Raw genomic sequence first — 22,875 nt, 5'->3', positions numbered from 1 at the left:
TTTCGACTATCACCCTCTGCCTCCTGCCACAAAGCCAATTTTGGATCCAATTTGCCAAATTGCCTTGGATCCCATGGGCTCTTACTTTCTTAACCAATCTCCCATGCGGGACCTTATCAAAAGCCTTACTGAAGTCCATGTAGACTTCATCAACTGCTTTACCCTCATCTACACATCTAGTCACCGCCTCAAAAAATTCAATCAAGTTAGTCAGACATGATCTCCCCCTGACAAAGCCATGCTGACTATCCCTGATTAATCCCTGCCTCTCCAAGTGGAGATTAATCCTGTCCCTCGGAATTTTTTCCAATAGTTTCCCTACCACTGTTAGACTCATCGGCCTGTAATTACCTGGTTTATCCCTGCTACCCTTCTTAAATAAAGGTACCACATTCACTGTCCTTCAATTCTGTGGTACCTCTCCTGTGGCCAGAGAGGATTTGAAAATTTGTGTCAGAGCCCCTGCTATCTCCTCCCTTGCCTCACATAACAGCCTGGGATATATCTCATCTGGGCCTGGGAATTTATCCACTTTTAAGCCCGCTAAAACAGCTAATACTTCCTCCCTTTCAATGCTAATATGTTCAAGTATATCACAATCCCCCTCCCTGATCTCTATACCGATATCATCCTTCTCCATAGCAAACACAGATGAAAAGTAATCATTTAAAACCTCACCTATGTCCTCCGGCTCCACACACATATTGCCACTTTGATCCCTAATGGACCCTACTCTTTCCCTGGTTATCCTCTTGCCCTTAATATATTTATAAAATGCCTTAGGATTTTCCTTTATCTTGCCTGCCAGTGTTTTTTCATGTCCCCTCTTTGCTCGCCTAATTACTTTTTTAAGTACCCCACTACACTTTCTATACTCCTCTAGGGCCTCCGCTGTTTTCAGCACTCTGAATGTGCCATAAGCCTCCTTTTGTTTCCTGATCCAATCCTCTATATCCCTTGACATCCTAAACTTGTTGGTCCTACCCTTCACCTTAACGGGTACATGTTGGCTCTGAACTCTCACTATTTCCTCTTTGAAGGACTCCCACTGGTCTGATGTAGACTTTCCTACAAGTAGCTGCTCCCAGTCCACTTTGGCCAGATCCTGTTTTATCATATTGAAATCGGCCTTCCCCCAATTCAGTACCTTTATTTGCCCTCCCTCCTGCACCATCGCATTCATCTGCTCTATCCTCCTATTCCTATACTCACTAGCACGTGGCACCAGGAGTAATCCAGAGATTACAACCTTTGAGGTCCTGCTTTTTAATCTGCCACCTAGATCCCTAAATTCTTGTTGCAGGACCTCATCCCTCTTTCAACCTATGTCATTGGTACCAATGTGTACCACCCCCCCCCCATGACCTCTGACTGTTCACCCTCGCCCTTCAGAATGTCCTGCAGCTGTTCCGTGTCATCTTTGACCCTAGCACCAGGGAGGCAACATACCATCCTGGAGTCACGTTTGCCCCCACAGAAACGCCTATCTGTACCCCTTACGATAGAATCCCCTATCACTATAGTTCTCCCACTCTTTTTCCTCCTCTCCTGTGCAGCTGAGCCACCTGTGTTGCCACAGACTTCGCTGTTGCTGCATTCCCCTGAGAAGCCATCTCCCCCAACAGTATTCAAAGCAGAAAATCTGTTGGAAAGGGAGATGGACCCAGGGGACTCCTGCACTACCTGCCTTGCTCTTCTACTCTGCCTGGTGGTCACACATTCCCTTTCTGCCTGAGCAGTCTTTACCTGCGGTGTGACCATCTCCCTGTACGTGCAATCCACTATGATCTCAGCCTCGCGGATGCTCCACATTGTCCCCAGCCGCCGCTCCAGATCTGAAACGCGTATTTCGAGTAGCTGCGACTGGAAACACTTGCTGCACACGTGTTCGCCCTGGACACTGGAAGTGTCCCTGACTTCCCACATTGCACAGGAGGAGCACTTCACTTTGCCAAGCTGCCCTGCCATGACCTCCCTTAACTTATCCCCTTAAATTACCCAAAAATTAGATTATTTACACTCGGGACCTTGATCCCCTAAAAAAAAAACACTACCTACTATATTAAAAAAACTGTAAATCTTTCCTTTTACTTTTAGTGACTTACTCAGGTATTTAGAGTTAGTCCCTAACTCACCAACCAATCACCTTGCAGCTTTCCTGTGACGTCACTGCTCACTTTGTTTTCAAACTCCGGCGCGCCCGGACTCTTCTCCGCTCCCAGTAGGTAAGTGACTGGGCCTCGATCCTCGGGCTCAATTTATCAGCTCCACTCTTGGTATTTTCCCCACAGGTCCACTCCTCTCCACTCCCGGAGAGTCAGCACCGAGGCAAGTGCACAACAGGAAGAGCTTCTTCAATGAAACTAGGTTGGAATGCTTTGATCAGTTACACGGAAGAGCTTCAGCCATGGCCAGGTGTGAGACTGCTGTTCAAAGTCCTCCTTCTCTCAGACAGTGCTTTCACTGCATGACAGCTAATGACCAACTTCTTGGAAGGCGCTTCATCCACCTTCAGCTGTACCTCCCTGCTGCCAGCCTTCACCATGGCGTAGGAGCAGCTTATGCAGCTCCACCTTGCACCTCTGCTGAGGGGCAAGAGCAGCACCAGCTGCATTCACCTCAGCCACATGACCCTCCACAGGCCAGATGGGATGGACACCGACATCCAGCTGGAAGGAGACAAGACCTCCCAACATAGGGTCTACAGGCAGAGGATCAGCTCTCTCAACATGTCTGAGCCTCAGGAGGCTCAGGCTCTCATGGCAGGTCACCGCTGACATCTGCAGCCTCCTTCACAGCGGACCAGGTGGGCACGCATTGCCAGGGGCGACAAGGTGCCTGTTACTGTGCGGCCACACACCCCCAACCCACCAGCCCCAGGTCTCTTCCTCTCGCCACGTTGTGTACTCTCTCATCCTCTTCTCCCTCAAGGAGAGAAAGCAGAGAGGTGTGAGTGCTGGTAATGGCTTGTGTGGGGAGGAGGGAAAGAGACCATTTGTGGAGGGTGACTGTGAGGCATGGATGCGAGAGGGTAATAGGCTGAGGGTGAGGGTGAGTGTTGGTTGTTCGCATGGGAATGTGAGGTGCCTGCAGGGACAGTGATGAGTGGAGCTGCAAGGCATTGTCCTGAGGCATGCTGGGCAGTAGAATGCTGGATAAGTCAGAATGAGAGGCTTCGTACCTGAACGCATTACGTCACTCACCTGTCTTGCCCTCCTGAGGTCCTGGATCCTCTTAGTGCACTGTCTCGAGGTTGGAGGGAGCACACCTGCTGCTGACTTCCTTGGTAACTTCCATCCACACCTGCTTGGTTGGAGAGGCTGTCCCCTTCCTGCCATCCTTGGGAGAGCTCACCTCACTGCAGCCTCTCAGATCCTGCAGCAGGGCCTCCGGGTAAGAGTGAGAGACCTGTGGAGCAACCTTCCCAGGTCTGCTGTCCATTCCTGTGGTTGCTGCAGCCTAAAAAAAATCCAAATGCTGTTGAGCTTTTCTGAAACATGTGGTGGTCCCTTTAAACAGAAATCTTTCCTTTGAGAGAATGATGGGTCACCCCGCCCACCCTCCCTAATTGGTCAGGGAGCCTGGAGGCGGGCTGCCTATTGGTTAGCTCTGGTAAAGAGCAACCTCAAAGCTCGCACATTGAGGAATCGGATTCCAAACCCGAAAATGGTCCCGCCATTGCACCAGAAACTAAGTCAAACCTACTCCTGACCTCTGCTACAAAATAGATTGATCCCAGACAGAGCAGCAATTCATCCCGATTCCAAGATTATTAGGATCAATCTACTAACATTCTGACTTGGATGTTCCTCTTCAGTGGGTTGGGGAGGGGTGCGGGGCGATGTGGGGGGGACAGTGGTGATGGTGGATTTTCAGGAGGGTAATGTTTCTTCCTGCCCCTCCATTTCCACTCTGGCTGGATGCTCAGTACACATGTACGCTGAGCTGCCTCAGGCATTTAATGTAATCTGGATTGGGTCAGGGGTCCGCCACTCTGTTAAAGTGACAGTGGCCTGTGACAGGCAGAGTCAGGAAGCTGCCACGCTGAGATCTTCCCGAGCCACTTCAGGTTGGGGAACTTCTTTTTTCCCACACTTTCTTTGCACTCTGAAGCTGAAACTTCCTGTTTCCAGAAGACAACACGACCAGATAGAGCAAAGAGAAAAGAGTCGGAGAACATTTCAAACAAGTCCTTGTTTTTTTACAGCGGGTGGTGCAGGGAGAGAGAGGAACTTAAAGCCTTGAAGTTAGCATATTGGCACAACTTGCAGCACTGTTGCATTAACCCTTTAACATAGAACATAGAACATAGAACATTACAGCACAGTACAGGCCCTTCGGCCCACGATGTTGTGCCAAACCTTTGACCTACTCTAATATCAAACTACCTACCTACCCTTCATTCTACTATCATCCATGTACCTATCCAAGAGTCGCTTAAATGCCCCTGATGTATCTGCTTCTACTACCACCGCTGGCAGCGCATTCCACGCACCCACCACTCTCTGTGTAAAGAACCTACCTCTGACATCTCCCCGAAACCTTCCTCCAATCACCTTAAAATTATGCCCCCTGTTGATAGCCCTTTCCACCCTGGGAAAAAGTCTCTGGCTACCCACTCTATCTATGCTTCTCATCATCTTGTACCCCTCTATCAAGTCACCTCTCATCCTTCTTCGCTCCAATGAGAAAAGCCCTAGCTCCCTCAATCTTTCTTCGTAAGACATGCCCTCCAGTCCAGGCAGCATCCTGGTAAATCTCCTCTGCACCCTCTCTAAAGCTTCCACATCCTTCCTATAATGAGGCGACCAGAACTGAACACAATATTCCAAGTGTGGTCGAACCAGGGTCTTATAGAGCTGCAGCATAACCTCGCGGCTCTTAAACTCAATCCCCCTATTAATGAAAGCCAACACACCATACGCCTTCTTAACAACCCTATTAACTTGGGTGGCAACTTTGAGCGATCTATGGACATGGACCCCAAGATCCCTCTGTTCCTCCACACTACCAAGAATCCTGTCTTTAAGCCTGTATTCCGCATTCTGATCTGCACTTGTCTATGTCTGGATCGCACTCTCACCTCTGAGTCGGAAGATTGTGGGTTCACATCCTGCTCCACAAACCTCATGATAAAATCTAGGCTTGTACTGCACTATTAGAAGTGTTGTCATTGGGATGAGATGTTGAACTGAGTCCCCATCTGTCCTCTCAAGTGGATGTAAAAGATTCCATGGCTCTATTTTGAAGAAGAGGGGTGAGTTCTCCCGAGTGTCTGGGGCCAGTATTTATCCCTCAGTGAACATCAGTAAAATATCTGGTCATTAACACATTGCTATTTGTGGATCTTCCTGTGTACAAATTGGCTATTGTGTTTCCTACATTACAACAGTGACTACACTTCAAAAGTACTTCATTGGCTCTAAAGTGCTTTGGGACGTCCTGAGGATGTGAAAGGTTCTATAGAAATGTAATTTTTTTTCCTTTTGGAAAGTTTCCCCACAAAGAACTTTGGACTGTCCTTTTGGATTGGAGGGGAGAGGTGGGGGTTAGGTGAGTGGGGGAGGGGTGGGGATGAGTGTTGGGGGGTGGGGTCTCTATAGGGTGAATTGGGTCTAACAAGACTCTTTAGCAATGGTTGACTGGAAGTGGGTTGATCCTCTCTGGCAAACTCAATATCTGAGCCAATACTAAGTTCCATGACACTCCAGGGATAGGTGATTTGTCATCATGGGAATATCATTGGTAGCTGTACTCAGCTCCAGATAACCATAGAAACCAATGACCTATCAGGTTGGGTGTTACTAGCCAGAAGATTAATAGTTTTGTGACTGGTAAACTGCCCAGTTTAAACAGGCTTTTCAGCCCCAAAGGTCCATGTCAGTGTTTATACTCCACACAAGTTTTGCTGGCCCTACTTTATCTAATCCGATCAGTATATCCTTCTATTCCTTTCTCCCTCATGTGTTTATCTAGCTTCCCCTTAAATACATCTACGCTATTCACCTCAACCACTCGTAGTAGTGAGTTCCACATTCTGACCACTCTCTGGGTAAAGAAGTATCTCCTAAATTTTTAATTGAAGAAAGAAGGAAAAGAAAGACTTGCATTTATATAGCGCCTTTCATGACCACCCGACATCTCAAAGCGCTTCACAACCAATGAAGTACTTTTGAAGTGGAGTCACTGTTGTAATGTAGAAATATTGCATATATTAGAAGCTATCTTATATTTAAGGCTCCTTGTTTTTGGCACCACCACAAGTGGAAACATCTTCTCTATGTCTACTCTATTGAGCCCCTGATACCCTTTGACTCCCTTGTTAGTCAAGAATTTATCTACCTCTGCCTTAAAAATATTCAATGACCCTGCCTCTACTGCTCTCTGGGGAAGAGAGTTCCAAAGACTCACAACCCTCTGACAGAAAAAATTTCTCCTCTGCTTATTCTTAAATGGGGGACCCCTTGTTATTAAACTGTGTCCCCTAGTTCTAGTCTCTCCCAAAAGGGGAAACATCCTTAAAGCATCACGAGGGAAAACAAGCCATGTTTATGCAATGAGTTCTCATAATTTAACCCTCTAAGCCCCAGTATCATTCTGGTGAATCTGTGCTATGCCCCTTCCAAGGTTGAAACACCCTCCCCGAGATACAGTGCCCAGAACTGATCCCAATACTGCAGATGGATTCTGACCATGGTTCTGTACAGGTGTAGAGATCTTCCTCGATATTTATAGCCCATTCCCCTTGTGAGAAAGACCAACATTCTAAGTTGAGGCTGAAGCATTTGCAACAATCTTCAGCCAGAAGTGCCGAGTTGATGATCCATCTCGGCCTCCTCCTGAAGTCCCCAGCATCACAGATGCCAGACTTCAGCCAATTCGATTCACTCCGCGTGATATCAAGAAATGACTGAAGGCACTGGATACTGCAAAAGCTATGGGCCCTGACAATATTCTGGCAATAGTACTGAAGACCTGTGCTCCAAAACTTGCCGCGCCCCTAGCCAAGCTGTTCCAGTACAGCTACAACACTGGCATCTACCCTGCAATGTGGAAAATTGCCCAGGTATGTCCTGTACACAAAAAGCAGGACAAGTCCAACCCGGCCAATTACTGCCCCATCAGTCTACTCTCTATCATCAGTAAAGTGATGGAAGGTGTCATCAACAGTGCCATCAAGCGGCACTTGCTTAGCAACAACCTGCTCAGTGATGCTCAGTTTGGGCTCCGCCAGGGCTACTCAGCTCCTGACCTCATTACAGCCTTGGTTCAAACATGGACAAAAGAGCTGAACTCAAGAGGTGAGGTGAGAGTGACTGCCCTTGACATCAAGGCAGCATTTGACCGAGTATGGCATCAAGGAGCCCTAGCAAAACTGAGGTCAATGGGAATCAGGGGGAAAACCCTCCGCTGGCTGAAGTCATACCTAGTGCAAAGGAAGATGGTTGTGGTTGTTGGAGGTCAATCATCTGAGCTCCAGGACATCACTGCAGGAGTTCCTCAGGGTCGTGTCCTAGGCCCAACCATCTTCAGCTGCTTCATCAATGACCTCCCTTCAATCATAAGGTCAGAAGTGGGGATGTTCGCTGATGATTGCACAATGTTCAGCACCATTCGTGACTCCTCAGATACTGAAGCAGTCCGTGTAGAAATGCAGCAAGACCTGGACAATATCCAGGCTTGGGTTGATAAGTGGCAAGTAACATTCGCGCCACACAAGTGCCAGGCAATGACCATCTCCAACAAGAGAGAATCTAACCATCTCCCCTTGACATTCAATGGCATTACCATCGCTGAATCCCCCACTATCAACATCCTAGGAGTTACCATTGACCAGAAACTGAACTGGAGTAGCCATATAAATACCGTGGCTACAAGAGCAGGTCAGAGGCTAGGAAACCTGAGGTGAGTAACTCATCTCCTGACTCCCCAAAGCCTGTCCACCATCTGCAAGGCACAAGTCAGGAGTCTGATGGAATACTCTCCACTTGCCTGGATGGGTGCAGCTCCAACAACACTCAAGAAGCTCAACACCATCCAGGACAAAGCAGCCCGCTTGATTGGCACCCCATCTACAAACATTCACTCCCTCCATCACCGACGCACTGTAGCAGCAGTGTGTACCATCTACAAGATGCTCTGCAGCAATGCACCAAGGCTCCTTAGACAGCACCTTCCAAACCCGCGACCTCTACCAACAAGAAGGACAAGGGCAGCAAATACATGGGAACACCACCACCTGCAAGTCCCCTCCAAGTCACACACCATCCTGACTTGGAACTATATCGCCGTTCCTTCACTCTCGCTGGGGCAAAATCCTGGAACTCCCTTCCTAACAGCACTGTGGGTGTATCTACCTCACATGGACTGCAGAGGTTCAAGAAGGCAGCTTACCACCACCTTCTCAAGGGCAATTGGGGATGGGCAATAAATGCTGGCCTGGCCAGTGACGCCCACATCCCATGAATGAATAAAAAAATAAATTCTATTAGCATTATAATCACTTTTTCTGATTACCTGTCCACTAGTTTTTAGTCACTTGCGTAGATGGACAATCTCTTTGTTCCTCTACAGCTCCAAATTTATAACCATTCAGGAAATTTCCTGGACTCACTCCTTAAATTACAAAGGCAGAATACCAGAACCCCTGAGGAATTTCAAGAGTATGATCCACTGATTTTTAGTGTCTCACCTCCACTCAGCTTTCCAGTGTTCTCAACTCAAGGTCAGTCAGTTGTGCGTTTAATTCCCCAGAGCAGGGCTTGAGTGCGTATCCTAGAAATGACAGTGCTGGGGGACTATAAAGGGAAGTGCTGCATTGTCAGAGGTGCTGCCTTTTGGTTGACACATCAAACTGAGGATCCACCTGCCTGCTCCCGATGGATATTATAGATGCCAGGATGCTGTTCAGAGATGAGGAGAAATTCTCACGGTGTCCCAGCCAACATTCCTTCCAAATCATTGCCAAGTAGAAAAACACAGCGCAGATTCTCTCATTTTATGGCTGTTCATGGACTGAAGCTACTACAAAATGGCTGCCATACAGGGCAATAGTCAATGTACTTCAGAAATTCATTGCGTTGAAAGATTGATCTATGTGGACAGCCGGGGCTATTTAACTACAAGTATTATGTTATTGCTGTTGGAGAGTATCATTAAATTCAAGAAGAAATGATAGATATCTGGCAGAGAGAATGATCAATGGGATTTGAGCAGATCATTCCAATGAAGAGCCAAGCCCATGTACGATGGGCTGAATGACTTCCTCATCTGCTGTGGCCTTTACGATTCTAGGGAAACCTCCCTGCTGCTCTTTGAATACTGCCAGGCAGACATGGTCTTTGTTTAATGGTTCCTGCGACACTGTAGCACTCCCTCAGCACCTCGTCTAGGCCGTGACCTCCCAACCTTTTGATTCAGCTGTGACAGCACCACTAACTTCTGTCAAAGTGTAAACACTCCCCTAGCCTAAACCAGCTCCAAGGTGGGGACCGCCAAGCAGACCCTCATTGCTAGTCTTCAGTTATTCTTATTTTCTTGAATATTCTGATCCTTGCTTTCAAATCCCTCTCTAGAACCTCCTCCAATCCTTCGAGATCTCTGTGCTCCTCTAATTCTGGCCTCTTGTATATTCCCACTTTAATCGTTCCACCATTGGCAGCCAAGGTCCTAGGCTCTGGAACTCTCTGTCTAAGCCTTTCCACTTCTCTCTCCTGTTTAAGACATTCTTTAAAACCTATCTCTATGGCAAAGCTTTTGGTCACTTGACCTAATATCTGCTTATGTGGCTTGATGTCAAATTTTGTTTGCTAACTCTCCTGTGAAGTGTGTCAGGATATTTTACCACATTAAAAGCGCTATATAAATGCAAGGTTTTATTGTTGTTAGCGCCTCTGAACAGAGTGACGTGGAGGATGAGTGGTAAGAGTTGGGGCAGAGGAGGGGGGCGTGCAGATGGTCTGTGCAGAGACCCATGGGGGTGGGCGGCTTCACTTCTGCAGTCAACTTGCACCATATCTCTGTGGTTTCTGCACATCTTCCACGGAAGTTACAACGGACAACCAGGAGAGGCTCCGGCGGGAATTTGACCCCACTGTCCAGTGTCCTTTAAATGTAGAACAATAAAATGGTTATAGCACAGAAGGAAGCCATTTGGCCCATCAAGCCCATGCTAGCTCTCTGCAAGAGTAATTCAGCTAGTCCCACTAGCTCCAGCCTTTCCCTTTACCCCTGCAATTTTTTTCTCTTCAGTTGCTTATCCAATTCCCTTTTGAAAGCCCCAATTGTATCTGCCTCCTCCACGCTCCCAGGCAGTGCATTCCAGATCCTAACCACTCACTCCGTAAAACAAAGCTTTTCCTCATGCCGCCTTCGATTTTTTGACATTCACCTTAAATCTGGTTCCTGACCTGTCCGCCAATGGGAACAGTTTCTCTCTATCCACTTTGTCGAGACCCCTCATGATTTTGAACACCTCATTTATGAGCCATTACATAAATGGAGTCCACTACACTACGCAGGAGTTCACACAGAACTATGCTAAATTACAGAATGTAAGCTATATCGTGGAATGCCATACAGGATGGAAGGGTTTCCACACTACGGCATTGAGCTCAATCTGTTTACATTCCAGGGTGTGCATGATATTTTAAAATACGCTAACAGAGTCGATGACCCCTGTTGTCCCCTCATGACAACAGTGTGCACGGATGATACTTGCCTTGGTGTCTAATACAAGCAAAATACCCATAATCTGATTTCACACCATCCAAAAAAAAACAACTGATGCTCATGAGGATTTATGCAGCTAGTGAGGAATAATATTGTCTGGAGAAGAATGCATAGAATAAAAATCATGTCACAATATCCTGCTAAACAGCCCTGTTGTGTGATGGCTGAATGGAGGACAGACACAGCCGTGTCGCACAAGCGTAACTTTCATTCTTAAATATTTTTGCTGGAAAAATGTACTCATTCTTGGCCTCTGACATTTTCTCTTGGATTTTCCAGTTGCTTGATGTTTTATGTTTTTTCCGCCTTTTCCCTGAGTCTCACATATCACTTGAGAGGCTCCCAGGCCCAGATAATTTCACCCTCGAGGCCTCAAATTCCCGCACAATATTTATATGAACCAATACTCTGCTGAGTTCCTAATTGGTATGGGTTCATGGTGTAAAATGCCCCTAATTTGGCCATAATTGGCTAAAATTGGCACAACAGGCATTTCAATTTACTTAGATTAACCTGGATATCACCTGAGGTAACTGTACCTTGCACTTATTTATTCTCACCTCATGGTAGTTGTTCACAATAGTGATTTTTTATTGACTGCACAGCTGTAATTCAGAATGTACAAAGACATGCACATCAAAAGATGAAAGACTTGTATTTAAAAACCACCTATCACAACCTCAGGAGCTCCTAGAATGCTTTGACATGAGTTGAGGTCGTAGGTTAGCTAGACCTCACTGAATAGCACAACAGACTTGAGCAAATACATGGCTTCCTCCTCAATGTCTCTTTACAACCAATGAAGTACTTATCTTTAAAAATGTCATCACTCTTGCAATATAGGAAATGCAGCAGGCAATTTGCACACAGAAATGTCCCACAAAACAAAAATGAGATAATGGCTGGATAATCTTTTTTAATGACATTGGTTGAAGGGATAAATATTGGCCCGGGACGTTGGGGAGAACTCCCCTGCTCTTCTTTGAAATTGTGCTGTGAGATCTTTTATATCCACTTGAGAGAGCAGATGAGGCCTCAATTTAACTTCTCACCTGAAGGACGGCACCTCCAACAGTGCAGCACTCTGTTAACACTGCACTGGGAGCATCAGCATAGATTTTATGCTCAAGCTTGTGGATTGGGACTCACGACAGGTACAGAAAATAATCAAAAAGGCTAATGGAATGCTAGCCTTTATGCCAGAGAACTAAAATTCAAGGGGGTAGAAGTAATGCTTCAGCTATACAAAGCAGCTGGAGTATTGCGAACAGTTCTGGGCACCACACTTAGGGAAGGATATATTGGCCTTGGAAGGAGTGCAGTGTAGATTTGCCATAATCATACCTAGACTCCAAGGGTAAAATTACAAGGAGAGATTACACAAACTAGAGGTGTATTCCCTGGAATTTAGAAGGTTAAGAGTTTTCAAGATATTAATGGGAACAGATAGGGTAGATAGAGAGAAACTGTTTCCTCTGGTTGAGGAGTCTGTGCCTAGGGGACATAGTCTAAAAATTAGAGCCAGACCTTTCAGAAGTGAAATAAGGAAACACTTCTTCACATAAAGGGTAGTAGAAGTTTGGAACTCTCTCTGCAAATGGCATTTGACGCTGGGTCAATTGTTAATTTTAAAATGGAGATTGATAGATTTTCATTATCCATAGGTATAAGGGGATAGGTGGCCAAGGTGGGTATCTAGAGTTAGTCGCAGATCAGCAATGATCATGTTGAATGATAGAACAAGCTCAAAGGGCCAAATGGCCTCCTCCTGTTCCCAACCAGCAAGAGTTTCCACAGGTATATACAAAGAAAGAGAGTAACTAAAGTGAGCATGGGGCCCTTGGAGGATGCAACTGGAGAATAGATAACGGAGAACAGGGAAATGGCAGATAAATTAAACCAATATTTTGCATTGGTCTTCATGGTGGAGGACACTATAAACATCCCACAGATATCAGATAAGCAAGGAACTAATGGGAGGAAAGATTTTGTAACAGTCTCGATCACGAGGGACAAAGTATTTAACAACCACATGGGAGTAAAGGCAGGCACGTCGCCAGGACCTGATGGCCTACATCCAAGGGGTTTAAAGGAAGTGGCTAAAAGATAGTGGAGGCATTGTTCGAAGTATTCCAGAACTCACTGGATTCCGGGAAGGTCCCAGCAGATTGGAAAACCACTAATGTGATGCCCCTGTTCAAGAAGGGAGGGAGACAAAAAGCAGGAAACTATTGGCCAGTCAGCCTAACATCAGTCATTAGGAAAATGCTATAGTCCATTATTAAGGAAGAAATAACAGGACATTTAGAAAAGCTTAACGTAATCAAACAGAGTCAATATGGTTCTGTGAAAGGGAAATCATGTTTGACAAATTTGCGAGAGTTCTTTGAGGATATAACAAGCAGAGTTGATAAAGGGGAACTGGTAGATGTACTGTATTTAGATTTCCAGAAGGCTTTCGATAAGGTGCCACATAAAAGATTATTGCACAAGATAGGAGCTCACGGTATTGGGGGTAATGTATTAGCATGGATTGAGGATTGGTTAACTCACAGAAGACAGAGAGTCAGGATTAATGGGTCTTTTCAGGTTGGAAAAACATAACTAGTGGGGTGCCACAAGGATCAGTCCTAGGGCCTCAATTATTTACTATCTATATTAATGACTTGGAGGAGGGAGCAGAGTGCAATATATCCAAATTTGCTGACGATACAAAAATAGGTGGGAGGGCATGTTGTGATGAGGACATAACAAATCTGCAAGGGGAGATAGATAGGTTGAGTAAGTGGGCAAAAACTTGGCAGATGGAGTTTAATATAGGAAATGAGGTAGAAAGAATCAAAAGGCAGACTATTATTTAAATGGAGAGAGACTCCAAAAAAGTGCAGCACAGAGGGATCTGGGTGTTCTTGTGCATGAAACACAAAAAGTTAGCATGCAGGTGCAACAAGTAATTCAGAAGGCAAATGGAATTTTGGCCTTTATTGCTCGGGGGTTGGAGTTTAAAAATAGGGAAGTCTTGTTACAACTGTACAGGGTGTTGGTGAGGCCATACCTGTGTACAGTTTTGGTCCCCGTATTTAAGAACAAAGAACAAAGATAATTACAGCACAGGAACAGGCCCTTCGGCCCTCCAAGCCTGCGCCGATCCAGATCCTCTCTCTAAACATGTCGCCTATTTTCTAAGGTTCTGTATCCTTTAAGAAAGGATATACTAGCATTGGAGGCAGTTCAAAAAAGATTCACTTGGCTGATTCCTGGGATGAAGAGGTTGACTTATCAAGAACGGCTAAACAGGTTAGGCCTTTATGCATTAGAGTTTAGACGGATGAGGGGTGACCTTATTGAAACGTATAAGATTCTGCAGGGGCTTGACAGGGTAGATGTTGAGAAGATGTTTCCACTAGTGGGGGAATCTCGAACTAGGAGACATAATTACAGATTAAGGGAAAACTCATTTAAAACTGAGATGCAAAGGAATTTCTTCTCTCAGAGGGTAATGAATGTCTGGAATTCTCCACCCCAGAGAGTTGTGGAGGCTAGATCACTGAAAGTATTTAAAGAGGAGGTAGATAGATTTTTGAAATCTCGGGTAGTTGAAGGCTATGAGGAGCTGGCATGAAAGAGGGGTTGAAGTCTGGGGCACATCAGCCATGATCTTATTGAATGGCGGGGTAGGCTTGAGGGGCCGAATGGCCTACCCTTGCTCCTATTCCTTATGTTCTTATGTTTTTATGCTCCTCTTCTCATATATTTTGACCCAGAGCTGAGTGCTATCCACTTGTTAGACTTAATATGGTTTGAATGAAAATCAATGATGCTATTGGAACTGAAAATAGGGGAAATTAATATTTGACCTCTCACTTTGGGATTGAAGATGGAAAAGTGATTGGTCCCTCCTGTCATGCTCTGCTTTTGCTCATTAAATGGTGAAGGGATTTGACAAAGTCTGTACAAACTGGCCGTCAAACTGGCCACAGTTAGAGAGATACAGCACTGAAACAGGCCCTTCGGCCCACCGAGTCTGTGCCGAACATCAACCACCCATTTATACTAATCCTACACTAATCCCATATTCCTACCAAACATCCCCACCTGTCCCTATATTTCCCTACCACCTACCTATACTAGTGACAATTTATAATGGCCAATTTACCTATCAACCTGCAAGTCTTTTGGCTTGTGGGAGGAAACCGGAGCACCCGGAGAAAACCCACGCAGACACAGGGAGAACTTGCAAACTCCACACAGGCAGTACCTGGAATCGAACCCGGGTCCCTGGAGCTGTGAGGCTGCGGTGCTAACCACTGCGCCACTGTGCCGCCCCGGTAAGTTCTGGACTTATAGATGTTCAACCAAAAAAACTAAGGTGGAATTTTTGTCTGCAGCGACCTTTGTACTTGGGCTTCCCTTGGTGCTTGAGTTTTGCCTGACTCAGCTAGGCAAATAGCAAAGACCACCCTTGTCCTGTTTACAAGTGGGACTTGTTGTGGTTTGATAGCATTGTGGCTATATTACTGGACTAGTAACCCCCTGACTTGACCTAACTAGAGGGATGAGTTCAAATCCCACCATGACAACTGGGCATTTAATTTCAATTAGTCTAATAAATTTGGAATTAAATTTGTGATTGTTGTAATAACCCATCTGGTTCATCAATGCCCATTAGGAAAGAAATATGCTGTGCATACCTGGTCCAGCCTATATTGTGACTCCAGACACAGCAATGGTCTAGTAAGCCATTCAGTTATATTTAAGAAGGCAGCTCAGGACAACCTTCTCTAGGGCAATTATGGATTGGCCATAAATGCAGGCCTTGCCAGTAACTCTTACATTCTGTGAATAAATAAAAAAACACAACTCTGGCAGCATCTATGGAGATACCTGTAGATTTGACCCCACCCCTCTCCCCCTGCCAATGAAGACACCATAGATGATTGACTGCTTAATTGAGGATGGGATTGGTGAGAGAAAGTAATTAGAAATATGTTAAAAAGGAAGCAGTGAAAAATGAGTTGTATTTCTGCAGCCAGAATCCAGCCTGATGGTTGTCACTCAATGCCAGTATGTTTGAATTGACACTGTAGGAAGGATAAGCCTCCAGGTTAACAACACCAAGGGTAAACATTAGTGGGCAGTCTCAGGAAATTCTCTGTCCCAAACTCTGCTCATGTCAACCTTCCTTTTGGCCACCTTGTGAGACGATCAATTTAGCGGCCAATTATGGCCATTAGCTTGTGGGCTCACGCTGTGCCTCCAGGTCCAGTAAATTTGGCTGAGATTGTCCCAAACTCACGAATATCCCAAAGGAGATTGTTCTTTTCTCCCAGTTACTCCGTCTCCAAAGCATCTGCTCTGATGATGCTACCTTCCATGACAGTGCTTCTGATATGTCTTCCTTTTTCCTCAACCGAGCATTCCCCCCTAGTGTGGTTGACAGGGCTCTCAACCGTTCCAGCCCATTTCCCGCACCTCTACCCTCACCTTTTCCCCTCCCAGAACCACGACAGGGTTCCCCTTGCCCTCACTTTCCACCCCACCAGCCTCCAGATCCAAAGGATCATCCTCCGCCACTTCCGCCACATCCAGCGTGATGCCACTACCAAATGCATCTTCCCTTGTCAACTTTCCAAAGGGATCGTTCCCTCCATGACACCCTCATCCACACCTTCATTATCCCCACCACCTCGTCCCCGTCCCACGGCACCTTCCCCTGCAATTTCAGGAGGTGTAATACCTGCCCATTTACCACCTCGCTATCCAAGGCCACAAACACTCCTTTCAGATGAAGCAGCGATTTACTTGTACTTCTTTCAATGTAGTATACTGTATTCGCTGCTCACAATGCGGTCTCCTCTACATTGGGGAGACCAAACGCAGAATGGGTGACCGCTTAGTGGAACACCTCTGCTCAGTCCGAAAGCATGACCCCCAGCTTCCGGTTGCTGGCCATTTCAACACAATCCCCTGCTCTCATGCGCACATCTCTGTCCTGGGATTGCTGCAGTGTTCCAGTGAACATCAACGCAAGCTCAAGGAACAGCACCTCATTTACCGATTAGACACGCTACAGTCTGCCGGACTGAACATTGAGTTCAATCATTTCAGAGCATGACGGGCCCCCCATTTTATGTTTAGTTATTTTTTCTTTTTTATTTGGTTATTTTATTTTAGTTATTTTTTAGTTTGTTTGGTTTGTTTCTACTGTGCCTACCCATTGTTTCTGTTTTTTTTTAATGTTTGTGCTTGGAGTGCTTTGTGCTTTACAGTCAATTACACCCTCTCTGTACTAACACTTTGTCTTTCAGCACATCATTAACATACCATTTGCCTTTGTTCCATGACCTTCTGGTCAGTTATTCTCTGTGACTCTCTGTCCTATCAACACCTCTTTTGTTATCTCTTGCCCCACCCCTGCTTTATTTGCTTAAAACCTTTTACATTTCTAATATTTGTCAGTTCTGAAGAAGGGTCACTGACCTGAAACGTTAACTCTGCTTCTCTTTCCACAGATGCTGCCAGACCTGTTAAGTATTTCTAGCATTTCTTGTTTTTATTTCAGATTTCCAGCATCTGCAGTATTTTTCTTTTCTATTATTGTTCTTTTCTTACTCTGATCTGCATCCAAGCCCAGGAGCAATAAAGGAAACTGACAGAAATAAATTCAGCAGAAAACTGAATGTGTCAATCAAGGGACAGTTTTTTTATTAGAAACCTAGTTACAAATTGTTGAGCCTCCATGACTTTGCTGAAGTTCAGCAACTCTGTGGAAAATTGTGTAGCTCAGATCATAAGGTATGAGGCAATCGCCCCTTAAATAGGCAACCATAACCATTTCACCCCTTCCCCTCATTTCAGTTGAAGTCAAAGAACAAAGAACAAAGAAAATTACAGCACAGGAACAGGCCCTTCGGCCCTCCAAGCCTGCGCCGATCCAGATCCTCTATCTAAACATGTCGCCTATTTTCTAAGGGTCTGTATCTCTTTGCTTCCTGCCCATTCATGTATCTGTCTAGATACATCTTAAAAGACGCTATCGTGCCCGCGTCTACCACCTCCGATGGCAACGCATTCCAGGCACCCACCACCCTCTGCGTAAAGAAATTTCCACGCATATCCCCCCTAAACTTTTCCCCTTTCACTTTGAACTCGTGTCCCCTTGTAATTGAATCCCACACTCTGGGAAAAAAGCTTCTTGCTATCCACCCTGTCTATACCTCTCATGATTTTGTACACCTCAATCAGGTCACCCCTCAACCTCCGTCTTTCTAATGAAAATAATCCTAATCTACTCAACCTCTCTTCATAGCTAGCGCCCTCCATACCAGGCAACATCTTGGTGAACCTCCTCTGCACCCTCTCCAAAGCATCTACATCCTTTTGGTAATGTGGCGACCTCATTTATAGTCAAACTCATTTATATTCAATGCATGAATTTTTTAACATTGTGTGCTTAGCGTGGGCTGGGTGATATTGGATGGGTTATAAATGTATTAATTTTCATTTACGATGTCTCTTTGTTCTCTCCTTTATTTTCCAGTTGCTCAGACACTCTCTACCGTGGCCTACTGGGAGTGCAGACAGATTGCCCGGATTCAGTCTTCGGCAACGCTGCTTAAACAATTCCAGGAACATACGTTCCCAATGACCCTGTGGTTTAGCCTCTCTCTAAATAGTTCAGGCCTCCCTGTGGAGTTAGAGCCTGGCCTCTCTCAGCACCTCCCCACGACACTGTAACTGAGAGCAAGAAAACATCCTGTGACAAGCTTTACACACAAGGGAACTGAGGTGAAGGTCCTAGACCAACAAGGTTAAAGGACCAGAAGAGCAAGCCAAAGCATAAGAGGGGGTGAAACTGGTCTATGGCAGCAGTGCAGAATGGGCTTGTAGCGAATCAGGAGCCTGTTATAAACTGCACCAGTTTTTATTTTCCATTGACTTGGAAAATATTGCCAAGATTTTTAATTTCAAACCACGTAAAAGCGACATTGAGACGAGGAAACGAGCCTCCAAAAAGTGTTTGAACTATTGTTCTGTGAACTACAGTGGAAAGAAGATTGGGTGCGGTGAAATATTAGCTGCTGATTCGCTACGAGCCTGTTTAGTGCTGTGGGCATAGACCAATTTCACCCTCGAAAATTTTAAAAGGTCATTAAACCCTGCAAGCATAGCCCTGTTTCATAAATCTCAACGCCCATCTACTCACCTTCCAAGCAAATCCCTCAATTCTTGTCTTTGCAGAAACACAGTTTACCTGTTGAACCCACTTATTTTGTCCACATCAGTGGCTTTCCCTCATAATTAGGGCGGCACAGTGGCGCAGTGGTTAACACCGCAGCCTCACAGCTCCAGGGAACCGGGTTCGATTCCGGGTACTGCCTGTGTGGAGTTTGCAAGTTCTCCCTGTGTCTGCGTGGGTTTTCTCCGGGTGCTCCGGTTTCCTGCCAAAAGACTTGCAGGTTGATAGGTAAATTGGCCATTATAAATTGTCACTAGTATAGGTAGGTGGTAGGGAAATATAGGGACAGGTGGGGATGTTTGGTAGGAATATGGGATTAGTGTAGGATTAGTATAAATGGGTGGTTGATGTTCGGCACAGACTCGGTGGGCCGAAGGGCCTGTTTCAGTGCTGTATCTCTAATCAAACATCTGTATCACTCTCTGGGTGAAAATTGCCTCTCACCTCCTTTCTTGTTACTACCTTCATCATCTTTAACCCTACTCCCTGGGATTTAACCCCTCTCCACTGTGAACAATCTGCCTGGATTGATTTTTCCAATTCCTTCACATCCCTTGAAAATTTCAACAAAGTCTCTTCGGAATCCTCTCATTTTCAAAGTATAGAAACCTCACAAGAGTGGTACAAAACCTTGAAAGGTAATTCAAAGATGCCACTTCCTGTCTGGTGTCAAGGCACAACTGAATGCAGTGGCTGTTACCTCACTCAGGATATACCCGGGATTGGACCAAGGGCCTTTCTGTTCTCTCTGAGACTCAGTATCACACCAAGTCTTACATTTACAAACTGAGCTTTGGGATGAAGAAAGTTGCTCTGTCGCAACGCCTGAGGTATTTGTCCTTCAGGCATTAGCTCGCTGGAGTTGGTCATGGATTCACATTTGGTAGGTTGCTGATCTGGCATCTCACCTGCGGTCATAAGATGATCCAAATAGGGGAGGCTACTTGACCCATTTGAATTCATCCATCTAGAATTTCACTACCATCCCCTTCATTACAGAAACTAATTATCCTTTGTATGCTTCCAGGGTTCTGACCCCCCCCCACCCCCACCCTCCAACTATTCTATCCAGGAGTCCATTCCATTTGTCGAGCGTTCTTTGAGGAGGTAGATCTTGACTTTGCTCGATACTGCAATACAGGTGATGGTGAGTCAGCAACCCCACTTCACACCTCTCCTGGATTTAATTCTCACAATGGAAATGGGAGAGATTTAAAATGGGCTATTACCCGTTTTACACGAGCACACACTCGGCTGAATTTTAGTTCCAGGGTCCCAATGCTGATGCCAGGCTGAATTCGGGTTGGGAACTCGGGAGTGGCTGTGGCGGAATCCTGGAAGAAATTTTTGAGGAGGTCCAGGAGCCCCATCTAATTCAGGACGGTGGGCAGTCTCCACAGCCAGAAGGGCCAATGGGAGAGACCGGGAGAGGTGGACGCTGCCGCTGTAGGTGGGGGACCAAGACGGCACCTCAATGTGGAGGTGTTCTCTGAAAACTTGTAAATATTTCATACCGTGGCCACAGCTGTCAGGACATCATTCCACTGGGAAGCCACCCAATTGGCATCTACGGGCTCCAGCCACATCAGGGGGCATGTCCGCCATCTGGAAAATCCAGACGGCATGTGAAGAGTGCCCACAACTGGCACTTTAATTGTCACCCCCGAGAGGCAGGAATATGCTGCAGACCCCCACGCCAACCTCCAAACCACCTCAGCCACTGTATGAAAATCCAACCCATGAAGTCAAAATCTATCCCATTGTGAGAAGACGACTTTCCTGATATCAAATCTGTCAAGTGAAAGAGAAAAAGAGGAGAAAATATAAAAATAACTTGCCGATAAAAAAAAAACTGCCCGGTCATTAGTCACTTAGTGTCAACATTCTTGGAATTAATGTATCAGATTTTGCCAAACTCACCAATTTTAGGAACTGCAGTGCGTAAACTCTTGAATTTCTGTTTTGTGTGAACGGAAACTTATTTTTATTTTCATTCCCCTGTGACAAGATCACTGTCAGATTGTTTTCCTAAATAAATGTACGAAGTCCAAACAACCCAGCAGTTCAGGGAATGAGAATCTCTGGAATTGTTTGAAGTACGTCTACAGGGAGCGAGGTCAATTGGACAAACACAACCCAAGCAAGGCTTTGCGTCTGAACTTAACCCAGGCCAAGCACTGCTGTGAAGCCACCCTATAGGCCAATGATGTTTGTGCACCCTCCAAGGCCCGCTTACTCTGCCCAGCCTTCCGCACCTGCTGAGCTCAGCCTTGGGCACAGTCGCGTAGCAGTTTTGTTACTGGAGTAGTAAGTTGCTAGCACTCTTGCCTTTGAGTCTGAAGAACTTGAGCACAAAAATCCATTGCAATACTGAGGGGATGCTCTCTTTCAGGTGAGACATTAAACCGAGGCCGCGTCTGCCCCCTCAGGTAGGAGTAAAAGATCCCATGGCACTATTTCGAAAGAGAGCAAGGGAGTTCTCCCCGGTGTCTTGGTCAATATTTATAGCTCAAACAACATCTCAAAAAGCAGATTATCTGGCCATTTAACACATTGCTGTTTGTGGGAACTTGCTGTGCACAAATTGGCTGCCGCGTTTCCTACGTTACAACACTGACTACACTTTAAAAGTATATCATTGGCTGTAAAGCACTTTGTGACGTCTTGAAGTCATGAAAGGTGCTATAGAAATGCAAAACTTTCTTTTTTAGAAATTCAGTAGGCCTGGACAAGTAACCCAGTGAAACAAGAATTCAAATTTCACCCTGGCCATTTAAAAATAATCTGGATCAGTAAAAGTGGCCAGGAAGTTGTTGGATGGTCATAAAAATCCCGACTGGTTCACTAATGTCCTTCAGGGAAGGAAACCTGCCGTCCTTACCTAGTCTGGTCGACATGTGGCTTCAGTCCCCCACCAACATGGTTGACACTTAACTGCCCTCTGATGCGCCCTGGCAAGCCACCCAATTGTATCAAACTGCTATGACAGTGTGTCAAAAAGAAGGCCCACCAGCTCCTTCTCAAGACAACAGGGGATGGGCAATAAGCACTGCCCACATCCTGAGAATGAATATGTGAAAATACAAGTCCTATGGTGCTCAGCTCCTGAGATACCCACATAGCTCATCCTCTCATAGAACCAGTGGGACATTAATCTACTGAAAATAAGCCATGTTTCAGTTGTTGGCCTACAAAAGGCCCCAGAGGGAATCAATTGAAGAGTTGCCTTAACAGCAATCAGCATTTATATTGCACCTTTAAGCATACAAAAATGTCCCAGTCCACCAACCATCCTCATGTTCCAATCCCTCCATGGCTTCGCTCCTCCCTATCTCTGCAACTCCGCACAACCCTCCAAGATCTCTGAATTCCTCCAATTCTTTTGCTTTTATACATCTCCACTGGGGCTGTACCTTCAGCCATCTAGGACCTAAGCTCCAGAATTTCCTTCTGACACCTCTCCGCCTCTCTACCTCAATCTCCTCCATTAAACTGCTCCTGAAAATCTATGTCTTTGATCAAACTTTTCGTCACCCTTCCTAATACCTCTTTCTTTGCCTCAGTGTCAGTACTAGTCTGATTATGGTCCTGTGCAACACCTTGGGGCGTTTTACATCATTAAAGGTGCTATAAAAATACAAGTTGTTGTTGTAGACCTGTAGGTCAAAGGGTAAAGTTTAGAGAATTTTTTTTTTACCCCCTTTCTGCTTTGACTTGATTTGGAGCTCAGGAGCCTCCAACTCAGAGCAAAGCTGTTCCACACCAGGTTCTGACTCCTACATGCCCGGAGATTCCAGTGATCCCATACCTGGGATTTTGAGACAGGGTCAGCACCAGGGTCAAAGCAGTCAGAGGAGGTTACTCTCCTGTCATACTTCCACTCCCGACAACAGGAGTCCCTGGAA

The sequence above is a fragment of the Heterodontus francisci genome, chromosome 20 (assembly GCF_036365525.1).
Source record: "Heterodontus francisci isolate sHetFra1 chromosome 20, sHetFra1.hap1, whole genome shotgun sequence".
Taxonomy (NCBI): domain Eukaryota; kingdom Metazoa; phylum Chordata; class Chondrichthyes; order Heterodontiformes; family Heterodontidae; genus Heterodontus; species Heterodontus francisci.
This window is presented reverse-complemented; position numbering follows the sequence as displayed.